At 50.1% G+C, this 17,336-nt stretch overlaps 1 protein-coding gene across 1 annotated transcript in view; it reads left to right on the top strand.

Annotated features, from left to right (window-relative positions):
• The window catches only part of Chchd6 (coiled-coil-helix-coiled-coil-helix domain containing 6), a 178,728-nt gene that overhangs the window by 1,120 nt on the left and 160,272 nt on the right, over positions 1–17,336 (top strand). The window lies entirely within an intron of this gene.

The raw sequence follows: 17,336 nt of genomic DNA, 5'->3' as shown, positions 1-17,336 counted from the left end.
TTTATCTGCCTCTTGTCATTTTTCTAGCTCAGATCTAAGAATCCTTCTCTGACCACTGACTGACTGTAAAGGAGCTTCCTACCCTACTGTTACACATTATTTTTATGATGATGATGATGATTTTGGTTCCAGAGATTGAACCAGGGGTACTTAACCACCGAGCCCCATCCCCAGCCCTTTTTATTACTATTTTTTAAAATTTTGAGACAGGGTCTTGCCAAGTTGCTGAGGCTGGCCTCCACCTTGGTATCCTCCTGCCTCAGCCTCCCGAGGTGCTGGGATGACAGATGTGTGCCACTACTATTTGGCATACATTTGCTTTTTTCATAGTATTCATTACGGTTTGAAAGTACCACTGATGATTGGGATTATCTGTTTTACTCTGTTCCCATTAGACTGTAAGCTCCTGGAGAATGAAGCTCATGTGGGATTCATTACTCTATCCCCAGAACCTAGAGGAATAATAAAAGCCCCTCAGATCTCAGCATGTAGTGGAGGCCATGTTTTGTGCTAAGCCCTCTAAAGGAATTACTTAATTTTCAGTTGACCTATGAGAGAATTAGAATTCTGTTCGCCCATTTTATAGATTAAGGAGGACTGAGGTCACCTGCAGTGATTTATCCAAGGGGACATAGTGAACAAGTGGAAGAGGTGGGATTGAAGTAGGTTAGCTCCAGGGCTGTTTGTAGGACTGCTCTTGCGCTTCTTCCACACCTGTGGATCGCACAGAGCGGATGGCTAGTAAGTGTTCAGTGGTTAAATGAATGAACACAGCAAAACGGACCAAATTTAAATTAAAAGCACAGAGTTGCATGGAGGGGAATTAACTACGTTGAGAAAAAGAGGTCTAATTTCTGGGCTTCTTAGGTGTGTACCTTGGATGAGCAAATTATCTTTTGAGCCTCAATTACCAAATTTTTTTTTAAAAAAGCATGTGTGTGTGAGACAGTTGTAGGAGCCGCCCAGGAGGAGATGAAGATGTAAGGAAAAGCGGTTAGAAAAGTGAGGAGCCTTGTGGGGACATTTGGTGCTGCCCAGGTGGCATAAAGTCTTGTTGAGGACCTGGCTGGTGGTGAGGATGAAATGGGGGGGGTGGCCCCCTTGAAAGGCTGAGAGGCCAGAGCCAGAAGTAGAATTTCCAAAGATGTCCTTGGTACCGTTTAGTTTGGTTCATGATTCTGCAAACTGTGAGTTCTCTTTAAAGATGGAGCATCCACCTTAGAGAGGTTAACACCTTTCCTCCTTCTAGAACTTTAGAGCCTTCAGAAAACTAGCTTTTTCTCTCTACCCCCCCAGAATACACAAAAGGGCAGCCTTAAAGTTTGTGACTTTACCTCCACTGGACCTGACAGTGATGCTGGTGCCCCACTTAAGTTTATTAAAACTAGAAAGATCTTTGGTGATGGCTTCCTTTTCCAGTTGAGCAAACTCATCAGAAGCCATGACTTGTGCACAGAGCTCTACAGTGAGGGGCACAGCCTCACATCTGGAAAGCCATGTCCTCGATTCTGCTTATATGCCCGATTCAAAAGAGGAAGCTTGGGAGAAAGGATGTTATGGTGATGAGGACGGGGCCTTTTTTGGTAAGCAGAGTTACTCGAGGGTTGAGGGGTTCACCTTGTCTTTAGGCTGGCGAGTTAAAAAAAAAAAAAAAAAAAAAAGACCCTCCGATCAACACAGCAGTTCCCAGAGTGAACAGATGAGACCAAGAGGACTCTCTGCCCCAGGCTCCTTCAGCGAAAATTACATATTCTTAGGGACCACTTATATTTAATCCTGAGGTCCTGGTCCTAGATAGTGCTCTAGTCCCTTTAAAATGAAGTGCTAGGGCCTTGTTCATTTGCATGTTTATTTGCATAAATTTACATAGGAGTTCAAGCCCTAATTCCAGGAAAGGTAAAAGGAATTTAATGAATGCAAAAATGCTGCAATTACATTCAACTCCGGTTTCCAGAGCAGACGTGTGAAATAGGGAAAGATGGTTTCCATCAGTACACTTCACCTGGTCCTGCAATCCGGGAAGGCCCACGGCAGGCGTGTCCTGTGTGCAGCTACTTCTCCACCCTGTGAGCGGCCATCTTGGTGATTAGACCTTCTCCCAGCCCTGCATCCTCTCTTCCCCTTTCCGTGCACTTTCTTTCCTGCTGCTCCACTCCTTCTGGGAAACCGACTTCCTCAGCCTCTGGGCTGCTTCGGCCTAGTCTTAGCTCACTGCCCCTTTGAGGCTGATTTTGTACCACAGCAGAGGGGGCGACCAAGAAGGGTGTGTCCTGAGACACACCACCCGTGCCAGGGCTCTGAGCCTGTGCTGCCAGTCACTCCTCAGCAGGTGCCTACTATTAATTACCATGATACTTGCCCAACAGCTGGCCTGGCCACGCAGGGACAGTAACAGAGCCCAGGTCCCTGCCATCACGGAGACCCCAGCCTAGTAGGGGGAGGGGAGCAAAAGGAAAGAAGGATGAAGAAGCCAAAGAATAAAAACTGCAGGCTCTGCAGAGAAAATCAGAAGGGTGCAGAGTAATGGGATTGGCTTTCTTGAGATGGAATGGCCACATAATACCTCTCTGAGAAGGTGACATGCAGGGCAGGTCCTAAGCCAGCCTTGTGAGGAGTGTGTGTTCACTCTATGCTAAGCACCGTGCCCACCGTATTCTAAGAGAATTGTTTCAGGTATTTTACATGCTGACCTGTGAGAAACCCCCATCCCCAGCTTAAGTGAGAGATCCCCATTTCCAAAGTGAGAGAAGTGACCCCAGGTCACAGTGAGTGAGTGGAGGACCTGGAGGCTCAGACTCAGGCCTGTGTGCATGGCAGTCATCAGGGGCTAGACTGCTGGAGGAGGTTACTGGGTGGTGAGGCCAGACTGGTGACCTTGGCTTGCCAGACAGGGCTGTGGACACACCATCCTGGATGCCCCATTGTGGTTCTTTAATCAGGAGCAGAGCTGTCAAACGTTCCATCAGGTGATGCTGATTTCCCTTTTCCCTTAAAAAATAAGTTTATTGAGATACATTTACATATCATGCAGTTTATCCACTTCAATATGTTCTAGTAAATTAACAAAATTGGGTCACTGTCACCCCAATCCACTTTTAGAACACTGACAAGAGTTAAAAAGAGACCTCGTGCCAGTCATTCTACATTTCCATTCCCAGGGAACCACTAAAGCCTCCTGCCTGTATGAATGTGCCTTATCTGGATAATTCCTGTAAGTGGATTGTATATCTTTTACGTCTGGCTTCTTTTACTTAGCGTAATTTTTTGGGTGTTTTTGTTTTGTTTTTGTGGTGCTGGGGATGAAACCCCTCCCCTCGAGGTAAGTGCTGTACCACTTGTTTTTGATGTGGGTTCATCGATGGTGCACATTTATTACTGAACAGGATCCTGTTGTGTGGATTACACACTGCATTTTGTTAGTCGGTCACCAGCTGATGGGCATTGGAATTGCTTCTGGTTTTCATCCGTCGGGAATGATGTTGCTACGAACATGATGTTTACAAATGACTTTTGCACATGGACAGAGTTACATAGGAGATGGATAATGCCTCTCTGAGAAGATGACATCAGTGGTATGTCTTGAGCCATCCTAGGAGGAGATTTGTTGCATTATTTATTTATTTTTTTAAATCAGGGATTGAACCTAGGGGAGTTTAACCACTGATCACATCCCTACTCCTGTTTATTTTTCCTCTTCAGACAGGGTCTTGCTAAGTTGCTTAGGGCCTTGCTCAGTTGCTGAGGCTGGCCTCAAACTTGCAATCCTCCTGCCTCAGCCTCCCAAGCCACTGTTTATGAATCTGGGGAGTCATGTTGAAGAAAAAAACTTCAAGTTGTTTGCTGAAGTGGCTGTACCGTTTTATATCTTTACTAGCAATATGTGAGGGTTCAAGTTTGCACTCTCAGCACCACTTGGCATCGTCTCTTTAATTATAGCAATTCCAGTGGCTGGGAAGTGGCATTTCACTGTGATTTGAATTTGCATTTGCTGGATGATGTTGAGCATCTTTCACGTGCTTCCGTGCGATCCATATGTTTCCTTTGGTGAAATGTGTATTCAGGGCTTTTGCCTGATTTTAACCGGGTTATTTGTCTTTCTATTATTGAGTTATAAGATTTTTTTATGACGGGTGCAAACCCTTTATTATTGATTTGCAAATATTATGATTTGCAAATATTTTCTTCCAATATGTGGCTTGTATTCTTATTCTCATGGTGGTGTTGAAGTGCAAATATTTATAATTTTGATGAAGTTTATCTTTTAAAAAAAATGATTGTACTTTTGGTGGTGTTATCTAAGAAATCTTTGGCTAACCTAAGGTCATGGAAATTTCCTACTTTTTTAAATTTCAATTTTTTAATTTTTAATTTTTTTTGTAGTTGTAGATGGACAGCATGCCTTTATTTTATTTGTTTATTTTTGTGTGGCGCTGAGGATTGAACCCAGAGTCTCACACATGCTGGGCCGGTGCTCTGCCACTGAACCACAGCCCCTCCTGCTATTTTTTTCTACTAAGAGTTTTGTAGTTTGGGCTGTTATATTTAGGTCTGTGATCTGTTTTGAGTTAATTTTTCTGTATGCTCAGAGGTAAGGCTCTAAATCAGGGCCTGACAAAATTTTCCTGTAATGGATCGGACAGGAAATACTTTAGGTTTTGCAGACTGGAGGTCTCTGTCATGACTACACCCCTTCAGTAGCTGGTGGAAGCCACCCAGGTGGTATGTTAATGTGTGGGTGTGGCTAAGGCTCTGTTTATGTACAAAATCAAATGCTGGTAGAACTCAGCTCCAATACCAGCTTGCCAGACTCTGATCAAAACACATCTTTTTTGCCTATCTTATTTTTCCAAATCTTTTTATTTATTTTTTTAAGCATTTGTGGAGATCGAACCCAGGAGTGCTCTACCATTTTTATTTTGATAGGGTCTCACAAAATTGCCCAGGTTGCCCTTGAACTTGCAGTCCTCCTGCCTCAGCCTCCAGAGTTGCTAGGTGATCATCTCTGTCCCCCACCACTGCCACAGACCCAGACTCTATTTTTTGAAAAGACTATTTTTCCCACTTGTATTACTTTGGGACCATGGTGACAATCCATCGCGTAAAAATAATGGTTTATTTCTGGACTTTCCATCCTGTTCCATTGATCTCTGCCTGTCCTTATGGTGGTCGCACACTGTTAGGATGATTGCAGCTTTGTGGTTTCAAAATTGGGAAGCGCAACGCCTCTGACTTTGTTCTTTTTCAAGATTGTTTTAGCTGTTCTGAGTCCTTTGCGTTTCTATATGCATTTTAGGATCAGTTTGTCAACTTCTGTGGAAAAGCCTGTTGGGATTTTGATCGGATTTGTGTTGAATCTGCAGATTACTTTGGGGAAGAATTGCTGTTTTCAACAATTTGGAATCTTCCAGTCTGTGAATATCAAATATCTCCCTCTTTATTAGATCTCCCTTGGTTTTTTCTCAGCACTGTTTTGTTCTTTCAGTATATACATCTTGCCCTTCTTTTCTTAAATTTATTCCCAAGGGACCCAGTGCTGAGATGCACATGTCATCTCAACAACTCAGGGGACCCAAGACCTGTCTCAAAATTATAAAAGAACTGGGGATGTAGCTCAGTGGTAAAGTGCCCCTGGGTTCAATCTCTAGTGCCAAAAAAAGAAAAATAATTATTCCCAAGTGTTTTATTCTATTATATATTCTTGTGAATGAAATTGTTTTCTCAATTTCATTTTTGGGTTTGTCATTGCGCGTGTACAAAAATAGAGTTGATTGAGTTGACTTTTGGAATACTCGTGTGGTATCTGCCAACTTTGTTGAACTCAGTTGTTTTGTTGATTCCTTAAGGTATTTTATGGGTAGGATCGTGTTTGCAGATATAGTCCACATTCCTTCTTCCATTCTAATGTGAATACGCTTTCTTTTTCTTGTCTTATTGTATTGGCAACAGTCAGTGTACAATATGGCACAGCAGTGGCCATTAAGCATGTTAGCTGTAGGTTTTATGTCTTGTTGGAGTGGGGGGCTTATTGGCATGTATGTTCAGATTCCATGCTGGTGTTAGTGAAATAACAGTCCTGGTGACCACGCTGGCAGCTGTGCAAGAGACTTTGGCCCTTCATGGCTTTGACACAGACTCATTTCACACTTGTGCGGTAGACTTCCTCTCCACCATGCTGTTGATCAGCCGAGTTTCGAGCTTGCCCCAGATGTCTCGGCGTGAACACTGACGCTCTCTGTCATATTGTTTTGTATTATCGCTTTTCCCTGCAGGTTCTTTATCTTTCTTTTGTTCTCGTTCCATGTTGATCCCTGGGCTTGGGAGCCTGTCCCACCTCTAATGTCTGCCTTTTGGTTGCCTCTTTCCTCTCAGTTGACTTGCTTAAAGTCCGTGTTTTAAATGAGATCTCAGGAGACCTGGACTTAGGCCCTGACACTTCAGAGGGGTCGACCTTCCTCTTGTGCAAGATGGAGATCCTACGTAGCACCGCCAGGCTCCCATTGAACACAGATATCCCCAAGATCACAGAGCCTTCCCAGTCGTCTTCAGTTTGGAAGCCCCACTTGGCTGCCCATTTGGTGAGTGCAGATTGAAGGAGCCACTACAGGAAAGCCAGCTTCTGCTTTCCAATGAATGGTGTCTGCGTTCCAATTTCAAGTCCAGCAAACATTGCCTGAATCCACACCGTGTGCCCGTCCCTGGGCTAGGTACTCCCGCATATGTTATTCTTTTGGATGCTGCCAAAACATGTCACATCTTCTGACATGTGTTGAGGTATTAGGAAACAAAGTAGAGCAAATTCTTCAGGGAAACAGAGGGCTCTAGTTTTCTCTAACTTTCCTCCTCAGTTGCTGAGACAGGGCCGGATGAAGGACAGACACTTGTGTGTAGATGTACCCTTGGTGCCCTCTGTTTCCATGGCTTGGAGATTCCCAAATTCATGGCGTCACTGTGTAGATGATCAGAGGATCATCCTCACAACTATGCTGTTAGCCGCACATGAAAGACAGATTGAGCAACTCTCAGGGGCTTATTTGAACATCAGTGTTAGCAGTGACAAAATTTAAACAGTACAAGAGTTACCATGATTTCCCCCTGGCCTTCTGACTTCAGGAAGTCAGACTTGCAATTCCCTGGCAGTAGTCCTTAACTATATCCAGCACAGTGTTTTAAACTCTTTCTCAGTAAAAGATAAATCTGTAGGAATTTAAATTTAAGCTGAGGCTCGGTGGCGCACACCTGTCATCCCAGCAGTTCGGGAGGCTGAGGCAGGAGGATCACAAGTTCAAGGCCAGCCTCAGCAACTTAGTGAGGCCCTAAGCAACTCAGGGAGATCCTGTTCTCTAAATAAAACATAAAAAGGGGGTGTGACCTGGCTCAGTGGTTAAGCACCCCTGGGTTCAATCCCTGGTACCAGAAAGATACATATCTATACACATATGTACGTGTAAATTGGAGGGTAGTTGTTAATCTTGGGCCAGTTCCCTCATTTGGGAAATGAAGGTGCTACTCTGGGAGGCCGCCCCGGTCCCTCTGGGTGGCCAGTGCTGCCTTCTTCACGGCTGGAGGAAGGTCTCTATGATCATCTCAGTCCTTCTCTGCTGGTGTCTGGGCAAAATGCCATCTCTGCCCTTTCTTTTCTCCTCCTTCAGAGTGTCACCTGCTCAGCCCTGGGTCTCTGGCCATTCTCTTCCATCCTTCCTCAGGAGCCCACGACTTCTGGATTCCAGCTCTTCCACCCAGCGCTCTCCCAGATGTCCCTTGCCAGCTCTCCTTTCGTGTCCCATGTCCTGTGCTTGTATTTCGTACCCGACATCCAAGTGGCACCTGCCTGAACCCCCTCTGCCTCCCACGGGAATGACCTGTCCCTTAGGTTGTGACTCCACCATGGAGCCCCTCAACCAGAAAATCCGCAGCACCCCCCATTTCTCCCCTGCTTTACACCCGGTGACAGGTCCCAGCCTGTACCTTGTGGCCGTTTCTCGTCCCGTCATCCCCTCGATCCTAACCTCTCTCAGTGCAGGCCCACACCCGACACCCTCCACCCTCGACCCTCCATCTTTCTCTCCCGTAGAATCAGTTCTCACAAATCCTGTTTCCTGGGCTACCAGGGCATTTATCGTAAAGGCAGAGTGGACTCTCCACGGTTTTCAAGCTGGTGACCCTAACATGCAGGCAGCCTGGAGGGAGCACATCCCCCAGACGCCCCTCCTGCGCTGCAGGGACTGTTCAGAGCCACAGCTAATTGGGTCCCGCCTTGGGCTTCTCCCTCTTGCCTCTAGATGAAGGGCTGGCGCCTGGCCTGGCTCAGGAGGCCGTCCGTGTGTTGGTGCCTCTCAGCAGGGGACGCTTGCTCCTGCCCTGCATCTTTGCTCGATGACCCTCTTTGGCTCAGTCCCTTCTCTGCCTGTCACCCTGCGACTCTGCTGGCCACCTGCTGCTCACTGCCCCTGGCTGAAGGCAGCTCACACCCTTGCTCCCCCACGGCCATGTCAGCAGCCCGATCTTGCTCTCTCCGTCGCCGTCACCAGCCCTGAGCCTGACACCACTCAGTGAAACACCTGCTGCAGAGATTTAAGCCATGGCTGTTTTCTTGCCCTCAGCCACGAGTCCAGAAACCTCATGGTATTAATAGATTTGAGTTAGTTGCCAGTATTTCTAAAAAAAAAAATGAGCGGCTTTACATAAATTGGATTTTTAGCTCTTTTGGAAAAAAGCCTTGAGCGTCTGGTCTGCTCCCATATGGCAGCATTTTGCAGTTGTCGGAGTTTCGAGGTGACTGCCCTCTTGGGGTGACGCTTTGGCACCTCTTACCACCACCCCATCCTCGCACTTAGATCATTCTCTCTCTCGCCCTGTCTCTTGACGGGACGATGCTACCTGTTCTCATCGCCTGCCTGGCACCTGCAGCGTTTGGCCCTGCCACACCTGGGCCAGGAGGTCTCCCGGGGTCCCCTGGTCCTGACATTCTGGGATTCAGATCTGTGGCAAGCAGCCGGTGGGTCTAATTTCAGCTCCTAGAAAACAGGGCTGGGGGGGAAGATCTCCACGGCAACAGCCTGCGGCAAGGAGAGGAGGAATCTTTTTAGGATCACAGAATTGGGCAGTTTCTCGGATTGGGGTGTCCTGACAGACTCAGGCCCCACATAGCCACGTGGGTACTGCCCTGGGGCTCGGCCAACCCCACCCGCCTCTCTGCCTGTGGGGCCATCAGCTGAGGCTGGGGACAATCAGGGATGCACTTATCTCCTTTTCTTTGCCAGGGGCTTGGCACAGCACCCAGCGCCCAGTGTGTCCTCAGGAAGCGTGGCACTGGGTGGGTGGAGTGGTGGTCAGGGCCTGGCTCAGCTGCGCAGATCCTGGGCACCGTGGGCCACCTCCCGTGCTCAGCATCACGCTTTCTCTATTCTTAGAGCAAGGTGGTGGCCCTGCTCCTGCCCATATGGAACCGATGCCTCCACTGGCTACTTCTCAAACATGCCCAGAGAGTGACATTTGAAGTTTAAAAAATGCTCATTTTCATGACATTCAACAAGTTCACATAGGTTTTCTGTTTTCAGAGGGATGCGCCTCAGTCCCCCTCCCCGGGCTCCATCAAGCACCATTAATGGAGGGCACGAGACTTGCTATTCACATGGTCTCTTGTCACCTCTGTGGAGCTCCAGGTGACTTCTGCCACTTGTACGGGTGTCACTGTTCAGTGCTCGGGGTTGGGGTTCCAGTCTCAGCCCTGGCGCTCGGGCCATCTGTGGCCGTGGGTGAGTTGTTCAGCCCCCCAACTCCGTTCTCCGTCTGTGGCATGGTGGTGCTCAGGGAATGTGTGTAGCCTGGAGCATGGCATATGGCGGGTGCTCAAGGAATAGTAAGTCACAGTTGCTTTTATCATTAGCTTTAAATAGGCGCCCTTGTCTTCACTCAGGGGGTTGATTTCCTGGCTCCAGCCACGAGCTATGTTGCCCCCTTCTGGAGGGTGGAGGAAATGCACCCTCCCTCTGGCCTGTCTCTTGGCTTGGTTTGCGCCAGGGATTCCCTAATTTCTTCCTCCAGATGCAACCTCCTGCAGCCTCCTGCGACCTGTTTGCCCGGGGAAGGAGCTCCTTGGCACCACGCCGCTCTCAGCTCGCTGTTGACGCCCCCTTCCCAGCAAGCAGGCTTGGAGCCTCGCTGTCATCTCTTGTCTGTTACTTTGTGACTTTCTCTTCTTGCAAAATGCATCTTATTTTTAAATGCCAACTGTTCCCAATTCTCCATGAATCCTTTCCGACTTTCTCCAAGCCTATATATACAAGTGTACCCTTTCCTTTTTTATGGCACAAATGAGATCACATTGTATGTACTATTCTGTAAGTCGCTTTTCCCACCTGCCCCGTGCGTGCCTCCTGACACATGCGGGTCTTCAGTAATTCTCGTTGCCTAATTGTCTTTCATAGCCATTCGGTCCCCACCTGGTCCTGCAGCTAGTACATTTTCTCAGGCCTCTTACTGCTGGTTAACTGGTGGTGACCACCCTGCCCCCAGCCCTCTACGATCTCATTCCCTCCTCCTGCTTTGGGGACTGTCTTGTGCAAAGAGCCCGTCCTGGCTGGGTGTCTGTTCAGGAGCCATCAGTAACTTCCAGAGGCCTGCAGAATGCACTCCAGCCTCCTGAAGACTCATCGGCAGCCTCGACTGATGGGACCCAGTGACCTTGTACATCTTACTGGGTTCCCTCACCTGTGTTCACTGACAGGCTGAACCTCAGGGCCCCTCTGAACCCTCCCTGTCCTGCTCATACCTCCTTACTCCCAAAGGCTGCCTCTGCCCCAGCCCTCTCTGCGATTATCTCTTCAGGCTGTCTTCCTCCTCACTGCAGTTGAACTTGGAGTTCTGCTATTGGAACTCCTGGGGCCCTCAAGCAGCGCTGTCTTGCCTGACTGCTCTGTGGCTTGTATTCTGTGCTTGTCTGTCATGTCACTGGCCCATGTCTTACCCTTATCTGCTCTGGTTGACCATAACCACTTTTTGATTTTCGTTTGTTCTTTTCAGCCATCAGGACAGTAGAGTGTATTTTGACATGTGACACTGACCTGGAGTGTAACTTCCCATTCTCGTGGTCGGATGTGATATGGTGTTCCCAGGGTGAGTGTTCATATATGAACGTGGGAAAGTGGTGTCCCAGGTGACTGTGAGCACTGAGTATAAAGTTGACGGCTAGATCTTTTTTCTGCTTGTTGTCATTTGGATAAGCATCCCCGAAGGGCCCACGTGTTAAGGATTTGGTCATCAGCCTCTGGCACCCTTGGGACTTGATGGGACCTATTGGAGGTGGGGCCTAGTGGAAGGACTTTAGGTTATTGGGGGTGTGCCCTTGAAGCAGGTTTGGGAACTGGCCTCTTCTCTCCTCACCAGTGCTCCCACCGTGATGTAGTGGGCCACTACAGGCCCAAAGCAACAGGGACAGTGACGAGCTGAGATCTCTGAAGGGGTGAGCGGGTTAGACCTTTCCCCCTGTTAAGTTGATTCTCTCAGGTAGTTTTTCAAGAGAGCCAACACACACAGTGCTCCATCACATGAGGACGGTGTTGTGGACCTGTGCCTTTAACAACCACTGAGCCCCCTCCCCAGCCCTATTTTATAGTCTGTTTAGAGATGGGGTCTCACTGAGTTGCTAGCGCCTTGCCATTGCTGAGGCTGGCTTTGAACTCTCAATGCTCCTGTCTCAGCCTCCCGAGCCCCTGGGATGACAGGCGTGGGCCACCGCATCTTGCTTTTAATAAATGTTTAATTTAACAAATATCTGAGCATCTCAAATGTGCACTGTCTAGGCACCGAAGATGCGCCTTTCAAATGGAACCCTTGGTGCCTTTGATGGAGCTCATATTCTGGGAGTAACAGCACGGAAGTAGTCACCTGGGTGTCATGTCCAAAGAGCCGAGCAGAGCAGGGGACACAGTGACGGTATGCAGTGGGGGCATCAGGATTTCATTCTCGATTTCACAGAAGTCCACCGGGCTCCCTGGTGGCCCAGCCTCCTCTGGACTCTGCTGGTTCCTTGGCTTTATCTCAGCTCTCTGGACCCTTCTGCTTTTTACCACCTGGGTTCCCTGGGAACCGTTCCTCCCCGTGACAGTGTGAGCCCATGGACTCTGCTGAGCAAGTGCCCCTCCCCTTGCTCTTGACCTGTCGCCCCCATGGTCACGGCGCGGGCCCCGGACTCGGGCAGCCTACTCTGCAGTGGGCCGGCCTCCTACTGACCTCGTGGCCGGGGGCGAGTTCTTTCACCAGGTGATGTACTGTGCCACCGCAGGCCCAAAGCAGCAGGAAGTGATGTGAACTGAAATCCCTAAAGCAGGGAGCCGGTCACACCTTCCTCCTTTAGGACCCGGAGTGGGCGCAGAGTGGGGACAACAGTGGGTAGTGACAGCAGAGCGTCGGTCCTTATGGCTGTTTTGACTCTTCTTAGTCACATGAGGTCAGCAGGGCACAGCTCCTTCTGTTACTGATCTCCTGTCGGTTCTTATTAGTGCCACTGGGTTTGTGGGAGCAGCACCCGTGTCCCCCACCCCCTGCCTTCTAGCTGTGGGGGGCACGTGACTTACTCACAGACCTACGCGGTTGAATAAAGAACCCTCTAGGTCTTCCAGGGGGGCTTTCCTGTAGATCACAGTTGCTTTGGGGTGAGGGCAGGGTTGGGGTTGTGGTCATGCGGTGGTGACCCTCCGGAAGAGGAATCTGGGTTTCCAGGAACATTTGCTGGGACGGAAGGGGGGAGGTCTCTGTGGGCGGGCGTGACTCAGGTAGACCCTGCACCGCTCCCTCACCTGTCCCTGCCTCTGTGGGACTTCCCAGAGGCCCGCGCAGGTGGGGACAGACCCCTCCTCCTCGGCCTTTCCCCGTCACTCCAGGTGAGGGCAGGTCCAGCTTCGGCCGTGAGATGTGGGACCCATGTGGGCTTTAGAAAGAGTCTGCCCCATTGAATTCCATGCATATCATGGAGGAGAAGGGAAGAGACTTGTGAGCTCAGGGTCCCAGAGTCCCCTGGAGAACACCAGGAACTGGACCTGTAGCGCGTGGTAAATCCCGACTGTTCTTATTTACTGTCCATGCGTTTCACAGGTGCCACACAGGTGTGGCAGGGGTCACGATCAGTATTTGCTCGGTGCCTTGCAGTTTCACATAGTAGCTCGTACCAACTGTCCCCTTCGCGCCAGCTGGCTTCTGTAGGTGGCTCCTGGGACTCTTCACAGCAGCCCTGTTGTGAAGTCCGCCATTGCTTTATCCCCATGTCACAGTGAAGATGTGGATCAGCCCCACGTCACAGAGCTAGGAAATAGCTTAGCTGAGATCCAGACTCAGGCAGGTCTGGCTGCAGAGCCTGATCCCTGAGCTGCCCAGCCCGAGGGGGCCTGCGCCTCACAGATGACCAAAGTGCAGAGAAGCTAAAAATGTGTGTCAAGGGCGTGCAGCTGGAGGTCAAGGGCGTGCAGCTGGAGGTCAAGGGCATGCAGCTGGAGGTCAAGGGCAAGGTCATGCAGCTGGAAGACGCTCCTTCTTCCCTGCCACGCTCTGGATCCGGCCCTCCCTCCGCCGACCATACGGGATCCTCTCTGGCCAGCTCTGGTGGCACAGTGACCAGTGGGCCTATGCCACCAGGCACCCAACCCCGCCTGGCTCTGGAGCCGCCGTTCTGGTTCCGTTGGCACTGCCCAGATGGTGTTTATTCTCGCACGACTCCTGTGTGTGTATGTATATTTGTTGATTAAAAATATTACTCGCTGTATTTTGTAGCAACATTAAAAAATATTACAAATCTCTCGCTGTCAACAAGCATCTTGCCAATGTTTCCCTTAACCCCTCGGGCGCCAGGCGCATGGTTCATCCGATGCCCCCTGGGCTGGGCCTGGCCAGCCTGAGCCTGTGGCTCACCTGTGGGACCCTCACCATGGCCCCCTCCTGCCCTGGGCTCAGATTTGAACTTCCTCCCTGGCCTCCCTGTCTTGCCTTTGCCCGCCCCTCTGGCCTGGTCATCTGGTCCCCTCTCTCCGCGCCATATTGGCCTTCTGTGGTTCCCTTGGACACGCCAGCCCCCGGCTTCTCAGAGACTCTGTTTGAATCTGGCCTCCGGTTGGTGTGTCGTTGGGGTTCCTCATCCAAGGGTGGGAGTCTCGCCGCAACAGTCGTCTCCCTCCCGGAGGTGGCTTCCTCCTGCCCACGTGGCTTCCTGCTCTGCCCTGCGCGCTGTCAAGACTTGAATAATGTATTTCTTCTTTGATGGCACTTGTCACATCCTCACTGAGTTTTCAAAGCATATGTTTGAACATTTCTGCAGCAGGGATGGCATGTACGAGGTGGAACGCGGATTTCATTAGTGCGTCCCTCCCTCTCATCAGGCTGTGGAAAATGAGGCTGTGATTGACATCAGTGGTGTTTTGGGTCAGGTGAAAAAGGGTGTGAAACCCATGACTTGTCTGTCCTGTTTCCTCGCCGTTACCCCATGAAGGCCAGGACTGTTTCCTCCATCGCTTTGACTGGTTCTAGAACCTTGCCACCACGTAGCAGGTACTGAGGAAGCAAGGACTCGCTAAGGGAAAATGGGGGCTGGTTATGCTGCCCTCCTCCCTCTGCCAGGCCGCTCCTCTGGACCCCATGTGGGCTGCACTGCTCCAGCCTCCTTTGATGTGCCAGGGGCTGCTCCCCTGGTCCCGGGGCTCTTCCCTTAGCATGGGTTGGATCATCGCCAGCTCTGATGGCCTCTTCCATGCAGACCTCACACGTCATCAGTGCCTCAGCCACACCCACATAGGTTCCAGGACGGCCCAAGGCTTAGTGCTGTGCACCTGGAGGACTAGAGCTTTCTTTTTGGAATGGGAAGTACCAGGGATTGAACTCAGGGTCACTCTTTGCCCCCAGCCCCTCAGAAGACTAGAGCTTTCTTTTTGGAATGGGGAGTACCAGGGATTGAACTCAGGGTCACTCGACCCCTGAGCCCCATCCCCAGCCCTATTTTGTATTTTATTTAGAGACAGAGTCTCCCTGAGTTGCTCTTGCTGAGGCTGGCCTCCAACTTGTGATCCTCCTGCCTCAGCCTCCCGAGCTGCTGGGATGACAGGTATGTGCCACTGGGCTCGGCACTGGTGCATTTCAAAATGGTCAACTCTGAAGCCCCATCGGATGCTGGCTAATTTGTAACAACTGGCATCCCAGCTCCACCAGGAACATCGCTGCCTTTCCATCCTGTTCTGTGGTGACAATATTCCCAGCCCTGGCCAGTTCCAGGCCACCATTGTGTAGTTAGCCAGCCCCCAGGATTTCTCCAGAATTGGGCAGTCACCCAGCACCCTATCAGGGTGCCCCCAGAGTGTCCACTCAGCCCATGTTCCCACCGACCTGGAAGAATGTTCCACTCTGCCCTTGCTGTCACCTCACACCCAGCCAGGTGTCCGAGGCCGACCCTCCGGGTGTGACTGGTTCTAGCAAGAACTGGGGACCGGCCGTGCTCTAGGGCTTACCCTTCAGCTCCTGCGGGGTCGACTTGGTGGCTACAGCTCAGGGAGCAAGCTGGCCGCTCTGGGGGCTCCTTGCTCTTTACAGTCTGAGGGTTTCTTATGTCTACAATCAAACCCGTGTGCCACCTTCTCAGGAAGGTTTCTCTAAATGTCCCTCTTTCTGTCATTCTCACCCACGTTCCTCCACTGACTTGGGGTCACAATTCCCCTGCCTTCTGTAACTCCAGCTCATTCATTCCTCCGAGTCAAGGCAAGCACCAGGCAGAGCCTTTGGCCCTTCCCGAGGAGGGCACAGTCCCCTCCACCGTACTCCTCCCCTGCTGCCCTTCAGCTCCTCCCGTGGTTTCTTTGCCCTCCGGCTTTTCCCTGTCCACACGGTCGCCTGACCCTCTGCCCCAGCCCATGAGCCTTCTGTGGCAGTTTCGAGCGCTCCACCTTCGGCAGCCCGAGCCTCCCGCAGAACTCAGGGCTGCAGGCTTGCTGGCTTCTTCCTGCCGGTGCCTCCAGCCACTGGGACGGGACCGTCTCCTTCTGCGATTTGGTGTGACATCCCATCTGGGCTGCTCATTTTTGTCTTTGGCGGTGTCTCTGTAACAGCTTTGAGACGTAATCTACATGTCATGCAGTTCGCCCATTTAAAGTCTGCAATTCAGATTTTTCCAGCATTGCTAGGGATTGAACCCAGATTCTCTGTGTGCCCGGCAAGTATTCTACTAGGGAGCTGTATCCAGATGTGCAGCCATTACCACAGTCATTTTACACACTCTCACACAGAGGTTTTTATATATATATGTATATAATTTAGAGACAGGGTCTTGCTTAGTTGCTTAGAACCTCACCAAGTTGCCGAGGCTGGCCTCCACCTTGCGATCCTCCTGCCTCATGAGCCGCTGGGATCATAGGTACACACCTCCGTGCCCGGCCACTACAATAATTTTTATAACATTTTCACCCCCTATCCCCAAATATCCTTACCCTGTAACTATCAGCCCCGCCCCTCATTTCCCTAAGCCCAGGTAACCACTAATCTACTTTTTCTACCTAGAGAATTGCACAGTCTGGACATATATAACTTACCGCATAGGTGTGGCCTCTGGATCTTATGTCTTTAACCTGGCAGCGTGTTCTCAAGGGCCATCCACGACGTGGCATGCATCAGTATCTTCATTCCTGTTCATGACCGAATAGTATTCCTTGTCTAGAGACACTTCATTTTCCTTATCCACTCATCAGGTGATGGACATTTGAGTTGTTTCCTTCCTGGCCATCATGGGTAATGCTGAGACAAATATTAGTGTGCAAACTCTTGTTTGGACATGTTTTTGTTTCTCTCTGATATTCAGCTAAGAGTGAATTGCTCTAGGTTTAATCTTTTATCGAACTTCCAGACTGTTTTTCCGTAGTGGTTGATCCATTTTATATTCTGACCAGCAGTGTATTAGGGTTCTGATTTCTCTACATCTTTGCCACCACTTTTTGTTTTGACTTCTTTTGGTACCAGGGACTGAACCCAGGGGCCCTTGACCACTGAGCCCCATCCCCAGCCCTATTTTTGTATTTTATTTAGAGACAGGGTCTCCCTGAGTTGCTTAGTGCTTTGCTTTTGCTGAGGCTGGCTTGGAACTCGTGATCCTCCTGCTTCAACCTCTCAAGCCAATGGGATGATAAGTGTGAGCCACCACACCCAGCTCTGGCCTTGAGAGAGACACACACAACACACACACACACACACACACATATATTTTTGGGGGGTTGTCAGTGAACTTTATTTATTTATATGTGGTGCTGAGGATCGAACTCAGTGCCTCACATGTGCTAGGCGAGTGCTCTACCACTGAGCCACCACCCCAGCCC

This window comes from Marmota monax, unplaced genomic scaffold, assembly GCF_021218885.2.
Source record: "Marmota monax isolate L192 unplaced genomic scaffold, Marmota_monax_Labrador192_F-V1.1 WCK01_AAM20220418_F8-fsc00249, whole genome shotgun sequence".
Lineage (NCBI taxonomy): Eukaryota > Metazoa > Chordata > Mammalia > Rodentia > Sciuridae > Marmota > Marmota monax.
Note: the sequence above shows the minus strand (reverse complement) of the source record. Positions and strands in the feature narration are given on the sequence as shown.